Source organism: Alligator mississippiensis, chromosome 4 (assembly GCF_030867095.1).
Source record: "Alligator mississippiensis isolate rAllMis1 chromosome 4, rAllMis1, whole genome shotgun sequence".
NCBI lineage: Eukaryota > Metazoa > Chordata > Crocodylia > Alligatoridae > Alligator > Alligator mississippiensis.
The window spans coordinates 82,212,412-82,229,492 of NC_081827.1; the positions used below are offsets into that span (position 1 = coordinate 82,212,412).

General features: G+C 43.0%; 1 long non-coding RNA gene across 1 annotated transcript in view; it reads left to right on the top strand.

Moving 5' to 3' along the window:
• The window catches only part of LOC109281506 (uncharacterized), a 61,436-nt gene extending 48,186 nt beyond the window's left edge, over positions 1-13,250 (top strand). Inside the window, exons 2-3 of the long non-coding RNA XR_002088163.2 lie at positions 10,022-10,167; positions 12,550-13,250. This is a non-coding gene — a long non-coding RNA (uncharacterized LOC109281506). The remainder of the gene's footprint in view (positions 1-10,021; positions 10,168-12,549) is intronic.
• The last annotated feature ends 3,831 nt before the right edge of the window (positions 13,251-17,081 follow it).

Below are 17,081 nucleotides of genomic sequence, written 5' to 3' on the forward strand. Positions count from 1 at the left end.
AGACTCATTCAAGAAACATTTGGATGCTTATCTTGCTGGGATCCTTTGACTCTACCTGACTTTCTGCCCCTGGGGTAGGGGGCTGGATTTGATAATCTTCAAGGTCCCTTCCAGCCCTAATGTCTATGAAATCTATGAAATTTTGGAGCCATGGGCAATAATATTTACAAAATTGTGGGAGATGGGTGAGGTACTAGAGGATTGAAAAGGGGCTGACATAGTGCCCCTCTTTAAAAAAGACAAAAAGGAGGACCCAGGGGACTACAGAACTGTTCATCTCACTTCAATACCCAGGAAGATACTGGAACATATTATAAGAAAGTCTATTTGTAAGCAGCAGGAAAGTCTGATCACAAGCAGACAGAATGGATTTACTAAGAACAAATCAGGTCAAACAAATCTGATTTCCTTCAACAAAGTAACTACTTGGGCGGGTGAAGGGAATGCAATGAATATAGTGTATATAGATTTCAACAAGGCTTTTGACAAAGTCCCGTGTAATATTCTTGTAAACAAATTGGAGAAATATGGGCTTGAGCAGGGGTGAGCAAAATACAGCCCACAGGCCAGATCTCGCCCACCCAGCCATTCATTCTATCCTGGCCATGAGGCCCCTCCAAAAAACAATTATTACCAGTCTGCAGCTGCTCCTCTGGAAGTCAGCAGGAGGCATGGGCTTTCAGAGGTCACACATCATTGGACTGGGCAGGTTCTGTGTTCTCACCTCCGTGGGGCTCCCAGCATTCCATCTGAGAGCCCCGTGTGGAAATACCAAATGCAATGGCACATAACTGGACAGCTGGTGAGTGGGGAGAGGCTGGGAGTCACATGTGGTGGAGGGAGCCCGCTCATCCCAATAGCATATGTGTGTGGATGGGTGTGGGGTTTGTTGGGGAGTATGGGCCCCCCACCACGAAGTATGGTCCCCACCACCATTAGCAGCAGCAGCTGCAGATGGTGGACTCTCAGGGCACTCATAGCCCATGACAGCCAGAGCTCCACCAGTGGTGCACAGCTCTGGCTTAGCACCAGGGGCTGCACATAGTGACACAGAGCTGGCCCGGCCTGGCCCTCTGGCACATGCTTTCGGACCAGACCGGGCTCACTCCCTGCCACCATATGGGTCTCCTGGCATTGCAGGTGAGAGCTGCATGCCATCAGTCTGAGCTGGGCTGGCTCTGTGCCTCCATGTGGGGCTTCCAGCACTCCAGTGGGGAGATGCATGGGGAGGCATGGGGCCAGCCTGGTCTGGCCTGGTGGAGCATGCTTCTGGCTGCAGTGCTGGGAGCCCCATGTGGCAGCATGGAGCTTGCCTGGCCAGATGGCACATAGACCAGGAGCTGCAGGGAGTTGCATGTCATCAGGACAGGCTGGCTTCATGTCACCAGCCACATGCAGCTTTCCAATGGAGTGCTGGAAGCCCCACATGGAAGCACGGAGCTGGCCCAGGCCACTGGCACGTGGCTTCTGCCTCCAGTGCCATGAGCCCCAAGTGCTGACATGGAGCCAGCCTGATCCAGTTTGAAGGCATATGCCAGCTAGCCAGGCTGGCTTCGTGCCACCGGGTATAGCCCTGGGACTCAGCTACCAGGGGGCTGAGCCTACTGCAGGGCAGAAGTGCCCAGAGGGCCTTCCATCTGCTGCTCCTGTTGCCATCAGCAGTAGGGGCTGTGTGCCATGGGGGCATGTGGTGGGGTCCCCCCACAAACCCCACACCCCCACAAACCCCATACATGGACCCCGCAAACCCCAGACCCACACAGACCCCACACCCCACCACATACTCTCACACTTCCCCAAACCCCACACGCTCCACCCCCACCTCCAAACCCCACTTCTCCATACACACTACCACACTCACAGCCCCCACAGACCCACCCATATCCACTTCCACACCCCACACATGCTCCACACCCCCACAAACCCCACACCAACCAAAAACCCCAACCCCCCACAGAAACTCACACACACACCCCCACAGACCCTCTCAGAAACCCCACATGCACACACTCTCACAGCCATCCCCCACACATCCCCCACAAACCACTCACCCATCCACACACACACCCACAGTCCCCCACACACCTTTACAATCCCCCACAAATCTCACAACCCCCCCTTAAAAATCCCCCTCACATCCCTCTACATACAATATACAAGAGTAGGACTTTATTTTGAGCTATTATGTAATCACCTGTATATACACTAAGCAAACACATGTAAATTAGGACAAAAATATTATTTTAAATAAAATTGAAGTATGTTATAGTAGATAATTTTTAGTATATGATTTGTTTTTTTTCCTGGTTCCAAGATGGCAACCCCCCCCTCCCAAAAAGATTTTTTCAAGGAGCAAGGGAAGGGACTTCCAGGGGCAAAGTGGGTGGGACTTCAAGTCCCAAGATGGTGATCAGGGTGGGGGATCTCTCAAGTGGTGGGGCTACCTTTGTATGCTCACAAAAAGGTGTTAAGCAGCACTCCAGCTGAAATAATTGCCCACCCTTGGGCTAGACTCTAGAGCAGGAGCAGGCAATTATTTCAGGTGGAGGGCCGCTTACTCAGTTTTGGCAAGCTGTTGTGGACCGCATGGGTAGCCCTGCCCCTTGACAGTTGCCCCACTCCTTGATAGGTGCCCTGCCCCCTGGTCACCATCTTGGGACCAATGTCCCAGTGTCTTGGGACCAATGTCCCAGGGCCAGCACCAGTGGGGCCTAGAGCAGGACGCAGGCTGGCAGGGGTCTGTGGAGCCGGGCTGGGCTGCACCAGCAGGGAGAGGGGGGAGCTGGCCCAGCTTCATAGAGCCCCTGCTGGCTGGGACCCTGTACCCCTGCTGCCCTGCTCTGGGCCCTGCTGGCGCTGGCCCTGGGACACAGGTGCAGAACCTGTGCTACTGCATCCACTCACTCCCAGTGCCTCCCGAGCCCTGTGGGACAGGCGGGGGGGGCATCACACAGCCCTGACTCCCTGCTTCTATCATTTTTTACAGGAAATAAGGACAGATAAATTTTAATTTTCAATATTTTTTTAGGGGTCCCATGGGCCAGATAGAATGCCTTATGGACCAGATCTGGCCCACGGGCTGTATTTTGCCCACCCCTTCTCTAGAGTCACTAGACAAATCTACTATAAAGTGGAAAGACAACTGACTCAATACCTGCAAACAAATGGTAATTATAAACAGATCCACACTGAAATAGCAGAAGGTTTCAAGTGCAATCCCTGGGATCTGTCCTGGGTCCAGTGTTGTTCAACATGTTTATTAATGATCTGGATTCTAGAATAGAGAGCTTCTTGAATAAATTTGCAGATGATTAAGCTAAGAAGGATTTTGAATGCATTGAAAGATAGGAGTGCAATTCCAAAGGATCTTGATAGATTGGAAAGGTGGACTGGAACTAACAGGATGAAGTTCAATGCTGACAAAGGTAAAGTGCTACAGCATGGGGAAAATAATCAAAAATATAAATACAAAATGGGCGATATCTGGCTGAATGACAGCCCTCTAGAGAAGGATCTAGAAGTCTTGGTGGATCACAGATTCACTATAAGTCTGCAGTGTGATGTATCTGCACAAAAGGCAAATGCAGGTTTGAGCTGAATTAATAGAAATATTAAGTGCAAGACATGGAAGGTGATGATGCTTTTTTACTTGGCACTAGTTAGAATTCATCTAGAGTATTAGCTGCAGTTTTGGGTTCCACATTTTAAAAAGGGCATGGAGAAGTTAGAGAGAGTCCAGAGGTGAGTGACAAAAAATGATAAAGAGCTTGGAAGGTAAGTCATACGAGAAGAGATTGAAGAAAAGGCATAGCCAGCTTGTGGAAAAGGCATTAAAGAGAAGGCATGATAGCAGTTTTCAAATATCTGAAGGGCTGTTATTAATAAGTGGGGAAAAGATCTTCTCATTCTTGCTCCACAGAGAAGAATACAGACCAAAACAGGAAAAAAAAGTCTCTCCTGTTAGAATAGCGAGGTACTGGAACAGACTGCCTAGGAAAGTTGTGGGATCTCCATCACTGCGGGTATTTAAGAAGACATTGGACAGCCATTGGTCAGGAATGATCTAGGACTAGCTATGCCTATGCACTGCTATGGGTATTTCATAGAAAAAAGAATCATAGAATCATAGAAAATGAGGGTTGGAAGGGACCTCAGGAGGTCACATCTAGTCCAGCCCCCTGCTCAAAGCAGGACCAGCCCCAATTAGATCATTCCAACCAGGGCTTTGTCAAGCTGAGCCTTAAAAACTTGGGAGGATGGAGATTCCACCACCTACCTAGTGGACCAGTGCTTCACCACTCTCCTAATGAGAAAGATTTTCCTAATATCCAACCTAAACCTCCCTTGCTGCAACTTGAGACCATTGCTCCTTGTTCTGTCATCTGTCACTACTGAGAACAGTCCAGCTCCAGCCTCTTTTGAACCACCCTTCAGGTAGTTAAAGGCTGCTATTAAATCCCCTCTCAGTCTTCTCGTCTGAGCTGCCACATGGAATCAGGAATAGTTTTCCCCCTAGTGTTGCTACACATGCCATGCGTTTTTTGTTTGTTTTTTTTACCTTCCTCAGGGTTGTGGACTGAGGTATGCCAATGTTCCTGCTGGGACTTAAACCTGAGAGTTGCTAGCTAGAAAGTCTTGGTTCTCTGCTCAAGGTCAGGCTGATCACCATATTTTGGGTCAGGAAGGAATTTTAGCCCATGGTCAGACTGGTGCAGACCTTGTGTTAGGGTGGGGGAAGGGGGGAGGTGAGGGAGGGGTTTGCCTTCTTCTGTAGCAAGGGGTGTAGTCCTCTTCCTTGGATCTCTTGAGCACACTTTAAGAACCCTTGCATCACCAGGGCATTGGCCACCATTTTCCCTGTGCTTTATTTGTGGGTGGGTCAGGGTTGCCTGTGTAATTTTACTAATAGATTAGACAATGGATTTTATAGGATAGTTTGGATAGGGATAATCCTGTCTTTGGCAGGGGGTGGTTGGACAAAATGACCTCTGAAGGTCACTTCCAGTGCTACTTTTCTATGACTCTCTCAGGTCTCATTGTAGGAAGACCAAGGAAGTTGGGGGCACTTGGAGACCATGGGCAGAGCTCAGTATCTTAAAGGATCAGATTCATGGTAAGATAAAAGTAGGACAGGATTTTACATTGCCTACAAAGAACAGTTTACTTCCCTTATATTGTGGTCTTACCTCAATGCCCTCATCATCTGTGTTTCTTTTACCTTCTTGCAAGTTTAGTCCTTTTTAAATAAAAACCAACAGAATAAATGAACAGAAAATTCTATTTCTAAATAAATCATACATAGTGAGTTCTGTGGTATGTTCAAGAGGAAGAACAAACATCAAATGGGTCCCATTATGCCATTCATTTATTATCTATTTTTACTGGATCATTTGCTGACAACTTAATGTAGGAAATCTTAAGAGACGTTCACTTGGTCCACGTGAGTAAAAAAGTCCTTGCAAAGTATGAGTACAAAACAGAAAAGTTTAGAAATAGACCCACAGAAGGAGACTGGCTGCATCTACATGAGATGCTGACTGTGCAGTTGTTCCTGTGCAGTCATTTAGTACTTACATACACAAGTACTAAATGGCTGTGCAGTAACTGGAGTTAGTGTAGACATGGTCAGTGTGTCCAAAATTAAATCAACATCATAGAGACCCAGGTATGTGGGTGCAAAGTGTACAGTATAATCCCATGTAACAGTTGTGGCGCTTTGTCCAAAGATTACTGCAATCTGTGCATTATGATTAACCTGCAACAGATTCACCTTGGGGCACCAATGTTCAAAAAAATAGAAGAGAATCAAAGACCACAGAAGAAAAGTTGACACAAAAAGGGAGAGGTTGCAAAAACAACATTTCTATATGCATTACTGCCGAAGGATTTGTAAGCTGACTGATGAAGGAGTTGGATGAAAACAGCTTCCATATTTAAGGCCAAATCCCACCACGCTCTCTGTAGAAAAGAGAGCCCTATCTAGAGTAAAATCAGTGTCTCACTATACAGGGGGGGATCTTAACACAGTGGCCTGTGTATACTGTGTGGGATGGAACAGGGACACAGTAACGCTCAGTAGACAAAGGTGGTGAGCTAGAGAAAGAGCACAGATAATGGATCTGCAGCTGTATGGACTCATTGACAACTCTCACCCTGACTGGAGAGGGCAGTACAAGTGCTGCATCCTGCTTTCATTCCTGTAGGTATAGTAACAGCTGTAGCCTGGGAATCAGACTCAACTGGATTTAAAGGTGACTGCTTTAGTATTAAAAGGGATTCAAAAGTGAAGATGTCTGTCCGAGCTATCAGTTTTCAGGCAGAACTAGTCAAAAACTTGTAAATTTTAAAGTATAGAAAAAAAATGAACAAATGGAAAAAAGGTGATCAGAATTTTCCAACCCCCGCCCCCCAGTTTTTGTACTTAAAGGTACAAAATCAGACTTAAATTTTAATTGGAAAGATTTTTTCAAGGACCTTTATTATGTGCAGATGCAACAGGTCCCTGGAGCCGCAGAAGGTGATTGCACACAGACATTTATGTTAACTATTTTCCCCCTGAAATCTCAAAACAGGTTTGGTTTGATATTTGCAGTTTCAGTGTTTCTTTTGACTAGTTTGCCCATTTCTAACTTTCCCAGGTTGAGCATCCATGACTTATGAATGTAAGATCAACTTTGCTAAATATGAAACAAGGCTGAAAAAGACCCCAGTAAAGCAACATTCAGCAGCTTTATACTACTAGCTTATAACAGCGGAATGGATGGAAAACAGAAGCAGTTTTGCAGAAGAGACTTTGTATTTCATTTAAGGTTGAACTGATTTTGTTCACATGAAGTCTCATTATCTCATGCTTACTGGAAACCTTGAGTCTGTAACAAAACTATTGCATTTATATACCCAAGGAATACTCCAAAACACAGTAGGATCTTGCAGGCAAGGGACAATTCCACAGGGTTCAGAGTGTGTAACAATTAGTGGTAGCTGTTTTCAGTCAGTTTCCTTCCTGCGCTTCCAATTTCCTACAATGTATGTTTTACTGTTGCGCCCACAGTTGCCTTTTCTGTTATCCAGAACATATCATGTAAACGGTACTGTTGCGATAGAAGCTGGCAGACAAAAAGCCATTTTTACGTTTTTTATCCTACCAATCTTTGCTTAGCTTTTGACAGACAATTGAGTTTATTATTAAATACCGTGTCTGGAAAACAGAGTCAGGTACAAATCTGAGGAGGACTGTTTCGGTTTCAAGAATGGGGGTGCACTTAATAATGCATCTCATTATTTGCAAGGGACAGATTCTCAGATGGTGCTAATCAGCCTAGTTCAGTTGATATCGATGCAGTTATCTCATTTGATATCATCTCAGGGTTACCATCTTACCTTTTTTAAAGCCAACATGGATTGTCTTATCTGTAACATGTTCATACCATTTTCCTTCCATAAGTCAAGACCGAAAGCAGCAGCAGTAACTTTAGGGTAATAGAACTGCTAGGTATAAAATTACCAAAACTCTTGTTTCTCCACCTACATCAGTTTGTGATTGAGTCCAATAGGAATGAGCTCAGGCTCCAGATTTCCTTTGCACTTTTAATTGTTAACTATCCATATAAAGTAATCAGGTTGCATTTGTGGATATGTTACATAATAGTACTAAGCCTTTTGAAAAACACAGAAGGATTTATAAATGGGTTAAAGGCTCCCCATTCCCCTATTCTAACCACTAAAAAACACAATTAAAAAAACCCCCTCTGCTCTCTAAAACTCTGCCTTTTTAAATTTCCTTGACAGACAAGATGGTACTGTGTAGCATTACATGTGGTTAATGTTAGTCACATCCTTGCTGTAACCTAACATAGTGTAGCTTAGGTAATCAGATGTGACAAATGGCAGAATGGCAAATCAGTCTGGGAAGTTTCTCCTGGAATGTATAAGCTATGTAAGAATATGTCTGAAGTTTGCTATTAACTCTGCTGATTTTACTTGGAAAATAAAAAGGGCAGATTCTCTTGCAACATGGGAAATATTTTGCACCTCAATTCAGAAATCAGGCACAACAATACATTGGGAGAAAGACAGAATATACATCTATCAGCAGGCTTCATACTTCCATCTGTCATTGGCAAAGATGGCCAGCTTGTGGACAAATTGAAGATTGTGCCTAATTATGCATGCTTAACTGCCTCTTTAAGTGTCTATCCTCTGTTTAGGGACCACTGACATCCCCAGAACTTTGCTTAGGTGCTGCTAACCTGTAGGTATCAACATTTCTTAGGCACCTTAAGGTACGTCTATAATGCTCAACTGTATGCCATATAGGTACCCTGTATGCATTACCTTATGGACTGGGAGATATTTATATTACTTTTTGTTTGGGAGGCAGTGTGACTGGAGGACCTATATGGAGTCACTAGTGACATAATGTAATTGTATACATACACATCTCATTTTCTCTAATAACTATATGAAAAGTCACCTAATGCTGATAGTGCCCCACAATTTCAAGTCCTAGAACTGAAATCCCAGAAGTGGGATTCTCAAAATAGGCACCCCCTCTTCCCTCACCAAAGGGTACAGCCTCATGACATGGGTAAGAAGAATAGACTCTTTATTTTTGTTATTGTTTTCAGGAGTTGTTATTTAATTTCCTTTTTATACTATTATTAGTTGAGATTTGTAGATAAAGACAGGGGTCGATGTTGACGTCTGTTCTTATAGTTCTTATGCTTTTTCAAAATAGGAAGAATTTGCAGCAGCTCCTAAAGATTTATAGATAGAAGCATTTGAATGTATTCTGCATTGTTTTAATTTTTCATGGAGACTTTTGCAAGTGAGCTCTTTATTTAAAATCTGTTTCAAAAAGACCATTCACAATTGGATATAGGTAGCAGCCAGATAAGCAATACTGTCTGCAAATGTACATTATTTTTCATGAGAATTTTTAAAAGAAAAATGTGTTTAGTTTCTTTGAAATTTCATGTACTTGTTCTTACTAAAAACAAACTGTAGAGGCTTGTGTTTTGAAAAGCATTTACTAAAAATTGATTTTTAGTAAAATATTTTAACTTTTATAGAAAATTAGATTATATTCTTATCAAAATAATAATTTCCTACAGAAAGCATTTCTCATCAAAATTACAAGAGAATACAAACTACTGAACATTTATAAAACACACTATTGATAGAATGTTATCAGATATTTGATGAGAAGAAAAATGATAAAATTGGAAATAATTACCACAAAATAGTTCTTACTTTGAGTATTGAAACAATGGGTATTATAATTTGGAAGAAAATTCCTCACCCATGATACATTTGGAACAGAGATAAAGGTTGAATTTAAGAAAAAAGTAATATTTTGTAAAGGATGATTTCTCAATTGAGCGCTTAGTTCAATTTTGCAATGAGGAGAATTCAAAAGTAGCATTTTTCTACTTGACTTATAATTGAAGTATTAGCATTTGTTTCATATATGAGAAAGGGGAACTAGGGCTAAAACCTAGTGAGTCAAGATAAGCAATAGGAGTGGAAATGCAATTGTAAGTACAAGAGGTTTCTCTCGGTTTTTTTCAGGTGTCTTTGAACAGTCTCTGATTTGGCACTGGGCAAACTATTCACCACCCCCTAAGATTAGAAGCCTAAGTGACATCAAAAGTCAAAGTAGCTAATCATCCTAATTAATTTAGGCACTTTGAAAAGTTTACCCATTATCTTACTAGTAGTACGTACAGACTATAATATGATATATTTAGACATAGCCATATTAAAACCATAAAAAACAGTACTGTTTTCTCCCTAATCTGTAACATGCATTTCTGGAGAACAAAATATACTCTGTGCTTTCGATTTGTTTGTTATTGCATTGATCTGCTTCCAATGATTTTTCCAATGTACCACTATTTTATCATGGAGTCTGAGTCTCTTTCTATTATTGCTTCCCAAAATGTACTTTTCGTTCTACGTAGCATGTATTTGTTAGTTTCCATTTCACAAAAAAATATTCTCATTATTTTATTTGCCACAGGTAGGACTGATCGCCAGGTTATGGGTCTAAATACTATACAGCCACCTTTGTGTAATCAACTGAAGGAGAAAGTCACCTATATCCGGATATGTCCATCAGTTATACCTGAGAACTAGCAACATCATTTAGAAAATCAACATACTGGGGTAAGAGCCTATGTCCACTGAAATCAGTGGCAATATTACCACTACTTTAATGTGGGATTCCACCCCAATATTTACCATTAAAAAAAGAATAGGCACCATCCATATAAAAAAATACATACAAATAAAAACACAGATAGTACCATCACTTTAAAATATAGATGAAATAAAAAGGTTAAAAATATCTTGCAAAAATTATTACATTTTTCATTCATATTTAAAATTAATATCAAAATATTGATTCCATGCCATTTTCAGAATAAAATAAAGATTTTTTTTTTAATTCATTGTCTGTCATTTCTTCTTTCTCCTGCAGAATGAAATCAAATGAATGATAGACAGTTTTTTTCTTCCACATTTTGCTCTTTTCCCCCCAAGGCTTTTTCAAAACTTACCTAGGCTTGGAAAAAGAAAAGAAATATTTTGCAGTCTAACTTCCAAAAAACAGTAAAGTCCAAAGTTTTGTCTTTCCTTTCATCATTCTTTATGTTTTATAAGTTTCCCAAGGCTGAAAAATACTTTTAAAGGGTGGAAAGGAAAAAGTGAATGGAGAACAAATGAAAAAGAAGAGAGAAAAGTAGAGAGACAATTGTGCATGAGTGAAGAGATATAATATCAGATGTCAGAAATAACTTAAACAGGGAATGCTTATGGATTCAATAGAGGGATACTGTGTAGAAGTTCTTATTTTCTTGCCTGATTTATGAGTTTCCAGACCATGATCTCCAGCCACATAGACTATAAACAGACATTTTTTTGATGGCAGGATCAGCTGTGTTGGGATCAGTTTGATTACCAGAGATAGATGTTACCTGAGGCTGTTGTTCTGCAGCTTTAGGCCCCTACCACTCCTGGGGACTTCAGAGGCCCAATCCTGTGGATAATGGCTGTGGGTGCCTGACTTGAATCCTAGGTGCACGTCTGCAAGTGCAGAGAGGGAAACCCCATGGGCTAGGGACAGACATTGCATATAAACTAGTTTAAGTGATCAGAAACTGGTTTAAACCTGTAACACAACAGACATCCAGTGCAAATAAACCAGTTTCAAAATGGCTGAAACTGGTTTAAGATAAACCTGGTTGAATGTAGTATCCACCTTAACTGATTTGGCTCAAACTGGTTCATGCAATGTCTGTCCCAGACCCCTTTCTGGTTTAACTTAAATCAGACTCACCCAGCATCCTGACATACTCTCTGGGCTAGGTAGGGCTCTCTGCTCCACAGCAGAGGTGGCCTCTCCCCTCTGCTCCCTGACTGGAGCTTGGCAGAGACTACAGGCATCTGCCTGGCTTCCCCCTGCTCCCCACCTCCGCTCTCCACTCCATCCTAAACAGGGATTTCCCCCCATCCCCTCTGCCTTACACAGACACCTCTCAGCATTAGCTAGCAGACCACATGCTGGCTATGGTCTGTGCTGTGGGAGACAGGACAAAGGCAGAATCAACAGGTAACTGGTAATGTCCCTATGTTGTTTTATTAACGGGGTGATAAATACTGTGTTATCAATTCCCTGCTAGGCTGGTCAGAAAGATGGCGGGGGGAGGGGGTGCTTCCTAATCAGAGTGTCTTGCCAGGGCCTGGCAATGCCCTGGTCAGCTCAGCAGTGTGGAAAGGAAGGGAGGGCTGCTCTAGTGACCCTGGCTTCTAGCCTGGGCCACTGCAGGCATATGCCTGCATTTTTTCAGTCCAGAGGGGATGTCTGTATGGTTACAAGCTGGTTTAGCCTAGCCAGGTTAGACTAACCTGCAAAGATTGAATCAATTCAGGCTCAGACTTTTTGAATGTTTCCCTGTTCTGCAGCACGAAATGTGCCCCAGGAACTCCCCTTCAGAAAACTCCTGGGGTGTGAGTCTACAAACATGGAGCAGGGAAGTCAGGTGTTTTCTGTGTATCTCTGGGTCAGGGTCAGGTACCTCAGGCCATTAGTTCACAGGATCAGGCCCCTTAAGGGCTAGGAGCAACTGACTAGGTTGGCTGGGAAGTGCAAGCAGCCCCAGGCTATCTGAAAATTGCACCATAAGTGAACCGTCCATGATAAAGTGCCTCTTATTAGGAATTGTTGTGCCACCATTTTGGGGCACTTGGGGTGTGATTGGGGCAGGGACTTCTGTTTGGTCTGGTTTTGTGCTACCATCAAAAATGTTCTGGCATGACAAATATGACATGCGCTTGGAGCCCTAGTGATTTAACTTTACAGTCCTCCTCACAAGCTTTAGCATATATAATATATACACACACTATTGTATGATAGATTAATATAGACAGATACGTTGATATATACCAAGATCTCATTATAGTGCATCTCTAATTTTCTGGAGAAAGATCCTTAAATTGATTTTCATCCCTTTGCCACTGTTTTTCCTTCTTTGTTCTCACCATTTTTAGATACCTAAAACCTAAGCCATTTTCTTATTTCCAATCATCACTTGGAGGAAGAACAATATGATGGAATTGGAGGCAAGGACTCAGAGTACTCTTTCTACTGCTAAAACCAACAACAGACCAGAATGTGCCTGCCTTTTGCAAGGACAAGCTAGGGGCTGCAACAAGGAGTCTGTTCCTCTGGAAAGGGTGGGCAGCAGGGTAGCCCAGGAGCTCAGGGAGCCCACAATACTCTCTGCAAAAGACAGACATCATCATTGTTGGATTTCTTTGGCAAGGAACACAGTCTACACTGCAATATGGGAGTAGCAGCTGCTTTACCTGGGGTGTCTATCTTTTGAACTAGCACATCTGTAATAATGTTAAATGCATTAAACTTTGTAAACTTAGAAAATGCTACAAAATGCAAAGTAATTTTGTTCTTGTGCTGGTATTACTGTAGTTAATGGAGCCAATTATTGCTTGGAACAAGATGGATATGAAATTCAATAATGTCCTCATTTTGCTTCATTTAAATGTTTTTGGGTTTTGAGAAGAGTATTTTTTGCCATTAATTCATCAGCAATGGCTATTCTTTATAGAGTCAGACAGCCACAGTTGTTGATAATAAGAAATTTACTAGCAAACCTTTCACCACATTTGTTGGCATGTTGTACTTTGTTATACCTTCCTAAAGATGTGATTAAAATCATAATTAATTTCATCCTGCTGTACTGAATTTGCTTCATGAGAAATGGTTTAAAATGTCTCACCTAGGACCATCAGTACATGCTACCTATTGATCTCCAGAACACACACACACACATGAGAGAAAGAGGGTCACTAGAGAGAGAAAAAGAGAGAGAGAGAGTGTCACTAGATGCTAAATGTTAAACAAAAGCACAGGAAAAATATTAATTCTAATAACCAGATGTGTATGATGATACTTTATAACAGAGAAAAATATTAAAATGTTTCATTTATTACATTCAAATGTGTTTTCCTAAGAATGATTTCCAGTCTGAGAAACCATATGGAAGCATAAAATTATTATAAAAATGAAAATAAGATGGTTTGTATCACCTGCATAACTTGTTTTGTTCTCTGCCTTCAGGCTTCAAAACCCGCATCCCATATTTTTTCCTTTCTTTAAAAATAATGTACAACAGTTTAATTTATCCCAGGTCCCAACAGAAGGATTGGATTTTAAGCATTTAATGCTGTGGTTTCAAATCCAATTTTACAGTGTTCATCATTTCAGAAGTGGCAGAACCCAGAGTGGGCTGTAAAAAAGAATGGGAGGATAAGTTTTAGCTGCTGAGCAGACATAACTTTAGTTGTAAATTGCAACTTGATGAACATTTCTATTCAGTGCCACTGAAGAGTAATTCTAGAGCTCAGTCTACCCAGATTTCCCCTGTCTTCATACTATTGAGTATTTTAGGGTAAACTTTGTCTCTGTAAACTGAGCCCAAGTAAATTGACTGTGTGGGAAGGTGGTCCACTTAGGTTAGCAGAGAAACAAAATACCTTTCCTTAAAATGTCACTCCACTGCTGTTACTGCATCTTTTGAGGGTTGCACTTGCTCTCATAATATATTCTGATTTTCCGTCATGTGGGGCAAATAGCTGTTTGGTCTCATAGCCTGCATATTTTCAGAGCTTGGATTCAACTGGGACAGACTGGTATTGTACACAAGCCCCTTTTTCATGCTGTCTTCTTATTGCTCATAATCTAAGCTTTAGGGCTTCGATGTTATGGTTGCTGAGTTCAAAACTATGAACCAAGGCATCACAGATGCAATTGTGTCTCCTGGCACTCAAAGAATCTGAAAGAGCAACTCTCAAAGGTGTGAAGCATCTCATTTATCCTAAGAAGTGCTAACTCAATGATAACAATGGTAGCATTTAAGATGTTAACTATTTCATTGCTCAAGGAGAGTAAGAAATTAGAGGGAGGATGATGTTATGAAGATGTGTACAGTTTACACAGAGACATTACATTTTGTTATTGTTGGGGAGTGGGCTTGAACAATGCTTCATCACTCTGCATACCTAGTCATGAAAAGAACCAAACCTAAGAAACCAAGAGAGCATCCAAAATGGTATCTGGCACTCCCAATGTGTCCAGCAAAACACACACACACAAATGAGAGGAAAGCAAATGCAAGCAGCTTCGCAAAGCCCAGGGGCAAATGTCCAACTCCTGAAAGGAAGTCAGGCCTCCAAACCAAATCAAGCGGTCATTTTTAGAATATTCATGCAATTTGTTGTGAGCTGCTACTTAAGTAGGTGAAGCTTATTTTGGGAGCAGAATTTTGAAGCATACCACCACCACCATTGATACTCATTTTACCCCAGATATTTTGTCTTCCCATTTTTTCACCATTCCTCTAACAGCCCCAAAATGCCCCCATGCAGAGGCATAAGCAATTATATTCCCTGCTAGGATGAGAGTCTTCTGTATAAACTACCAGCCCTCTGTGAAGCATCTAGTATTCGCTTTGGATTCGGATTTGGCCGATTCTAGGGACAGAGATTCAATTTGGTGATTCGAAATTGTCACTGTCCCAAAATCGATTTGGCTGAATCTGATTTGGAGATTTCTGAATCAGCCAGGCCCATCCCCACAGCCTGGCAATGGCTGCCCCAGTTCCTGCTCCTTGAAAAAAAAAAACGCCCTGACTTACTGGGTGCTGCTGGGCTGGGGGGGAGGGCAATCCCTGCTGCCCCTCATTGTCCCACACTGTGTGGGGGGCTTGCCATGAGCCCCCTGGCCCCTCCCTCACTCCTCCTGCTCCCCCACGGGTGCCCTGCCCAGGCCAGCTCTGGCACTTTAAGGAAAAAAATACAAAAACAAGAAAAGCTTGGGGACTCACCCCTCCTGCCAGCACGGGGTGATCCCTGATGCCCCCTGCTGCCCTGCACCATGTGGGGGGCTCTGCATAAGCCCCCCAAAGCCCTGAGGCTGCTTCAGGAGCAGTGAGTCCTGGGGCTTTTCTTGTTTTTTTTCCCTTTTCTTAAAGGGCAGGAGCTGGCCTGGGTGGGGCACCCATGGGGGGATTGGAGGAGCAGGGGGGGTTGAGGTGCTTGTGCAGAACTCCCCATGCAGTGTGGGGTAGTGGGGGACAGTAGGGATTGCCCCCACTACCCAGCAGCACCCGGTGAGCACTGGGGCTTTTCTTTAAAGCACCAGGCATTGGGGCAGGTGGGGCAGCCATGGTGGGGGCTGGAGGAGTGGGCAGGGGTTGGGGTAGTGGGGGGGTCAGGGGGCTGGCAGGGGTCCCTTCCCCCACCCTCCCAGCTGCTCGGAGTCCAGCTGTAGCTGCCTGCTGCAGCCACCGGGGACTGTCCGAATCATCAAAGGTCTCCAAATCTTTTCCAAAGATTCAGAGAGCTTCGAATCAATTTGGACCTTTAAATCGTTCTCCTGATTTGATTCAGATTTGGAGATTCAGCTACCGAATTGGGCTGAATCAAATCACCACCCAAAGCTTCGCACAGCCCTATAAACTACTACCTTCCCACTTTTGTACAATTAATCTCTATCTGCTCTTCTGTGTTCAGAGTCCTAGTTTATGACAGAGAGTAAATGAGGAGGATTTTCTCTTCAATTAATAAAAACAATGAAAAGGAAACCTATACACAGGGGTTGTAAAATAAGAATTATACAATGAAGTTATTGGAATCTTTACTCATACATGTATTGCATTTAGTTCCATTTCCCTTTCCTATATCTTCATTTGAGATGATTATATTTCAGACTGTTTACAGGTTTCATTTGAATTAACAGTAAAAATTTCAGGTATATATCGGAAACTCAGAATTAATCTCCTTAGTCTAAATTGAAAATCTCCCAATTAGAGAGACTGGTGATGTTTTTAGGCCACAGGAATACTATGGATGCTTGTCATGGAGAAAGGGCTCCCAGCTGTATAATTTCAAAAGACAAAGAATATACTGAAGTTATGTCTCATTTCTTATAGGGACTAAAGAAGATATACCTTCCCTAAAAAGATTTCCCTTCCCTAAGAAAACTTCATCCAAATGCAAGCATGAATGGTTTAGTGAAGTGAGATCCAGCCATAGACACTCTGTCCACACGAGTGTGGACATTTCGTTCCCTGGGGACAACGAGCAGCAGCACACCTTGTGTCATTGCTAGCTGTCCCCGGGGAATGTCTGTGCCATGTGTCTTCTGGTGCACGGCATGTTACACCGGCTGGGGTTAGGGGAGGCTGGGGCCAGCACTGGGCTGGCTCCAGCAGCCTTACCTGGGGTCCCAGTGGCCTCCTGGGTGTGGTGATCCTGCTGCTTAGGGCCTGGCTAGCAGCCAGAATATGGCTTCAGCTATCCAGACTCTGGTTTTCAGTGGTGTGTGCTACTCCTATGTGCACCACCCCACTTTTTTTGCATGCTTTTTTTTTTACCCTTTGATATCCAGGGGTCAAACTCCTCCCCCTCCCCCCCACCCCCGGCACATTGCTACCTTGCAATGCAAAGAACAGCTGAATGTACAGTATGTGGCACCACAGATGTGTCTAAGGTGCCACAGA